This window comes from Haliotis rufescens, unplaced genomic scaffold (genome assembly GCF_023055435.1).
Source record: "Haliotis rufescens isolate VD_foot unplaced genomic scaffold, xgHalRufe1.0.p SCAF_8, whole genome shotgun sequence".
NCBI classification, from domain to species: Eukaryota; Metazoa; Mollusca; class Gastropoda; order Lepetellida; family Haliotidae; genus Haliotis; species Haliotis rufescens.
The window spans coordinates 30219477-30221314 of record NW_025964372.1 but is presented as its reverse complement, the minus strand read 5'-3'; positions in this window follow the sequence as shown (position 1 = coordinate 30221314).

Here is a 1838-nt window from a genome sequence, read left to right as displayed (position 1 = left end):
GTAGGACTTAAGTTTTGATTTGGTTTGTTGTTTAACGCCGCACTCAGCAGTATCCCAGCTATGTGACGGCGGTCTGTTAATAATCGAGTCTGAACCAGACAATCCAGTGATTGTCATCATGAGCATCGATCAATTTTGATACGATGACATGCATCTACCATGTCAGCGGGCCTGACCACCTGAGCCCGTTAGTCGCCTCTTACGACAAGCATAGTCGCCTTTTGCGGCAAGCATGGGTTGCTGAAGACCTATCCTACCCGGATGTTCACGGGTCTGGGGACTATCATGCTGTTTATGCCCTGATCTGCACGTGGATTAATTTCCCCTTACCGGAGCGCCACGACTGTCGTAATAGTGGAGCTATGAGCCTTTGTGGACTACACGACCACAAGCTTCTAAGACATGCCAAGAGATTCTGAGATGTAGTTGGAAGTCTGAGAGGGGTTGCAGAGCAAGGTGTGACTGTAATGTGGCACATTTAATTGGCACACCACTTTGCAAATGTGGTGGCAACGGTGATCGCATTTGATTGTCACTAACCAACCAAAACCATTAGCCATTACAGCATATTTTATAAATACAAATGTTGTTCCTAAAATATTCTGTTGTTGTCATTGTCTTCACCATATGAGTATACAGTATTGGTATAGTTAATCGGCTTTAATGAAGTTTTTCTTAAAGATATACCGAAAAAGAAAGGAAATCATACTTCTTTCACTTTTTTTTCACACTTTAAATTACCTAAATCAACATAAAGTCTATTATGATACAGTTATTTACTTTACAGATATGGTGTTGGGTAAATACATTCCAAAACGTTCATTTTACATTAAATATCTAGGTTGTGGGTCATGTTCACATGAGCTTTACAAGAATTACATTCCTCCATGGTGGCCATATTGGATTTGGCGGCCATGTTAGATTTTGGGTGTTGGCCCCATATCTGAAAATATTTGGAATGTCATCACCAAGTTTCATGCTTTTTCACAGCGCACAATGTATCACGAAACGGCTGCACTATAAGTTCATGTCACGGTAAAGGACGTACAGCTGTCGTCACGATTGGATCGCTTTGTGAAACCGGCCCCGGACTTCAAATCTCATCAAACCCCGAGATGGACCGTCCTGTTCTTGACTTAATGGTGCAGGTCGTGTCCAGGGACAGGGCTTCCTGAGTGCGTGGCATCGTATACAGACGGCGTGATAGTTATCTTTGTCTAACAGCTGGTTTATGTGTCCGCAGTACAGTTGTAATAGTGCTCGTCTTTGCTTTTGGGAGTCGCTTTCCTAAGTTGAAGCGTTTATGTTGTTCAACGCCACAGTCAGCCATGTTCCTGCTATACCAGCGACCAGACATCCCAGTGATTGATATTATGAGCAATAATCCATACCATCGTGGTACGATGAAATGTGCCTGACCACACGATCCATTGTGTACCTCTAACCGTGCTAATGGTTACATATCCGGGTTGGAATATGTCTTCCGCAACCCATGCTTGTAATAAGAGACGACTGTGTTCTTCATAAGAGGCGACTATGCTTGTCGTAAAGGGCGACTAACGGGATCGGGTGGTCAGGCTTGCTGACTTGGTTGATGCATGTCATCGTATCCCATGTGCGTGGATCTATGCTCATGATCTCAATCACTGGATTGTCTGGTCCAGACTTGATTATTTACAGATCGCCGTCATATAGTTGGCATATTGCTGAGTGTGGCGTTAAACAACAAACAACAACAACTTGTTGTTACCGGCGTTAAACAACAAACAAACAAATGATGGCTACATGTCACCAATTCTAAACTGGAATATACAACCTTTTGAATAATACCATATATA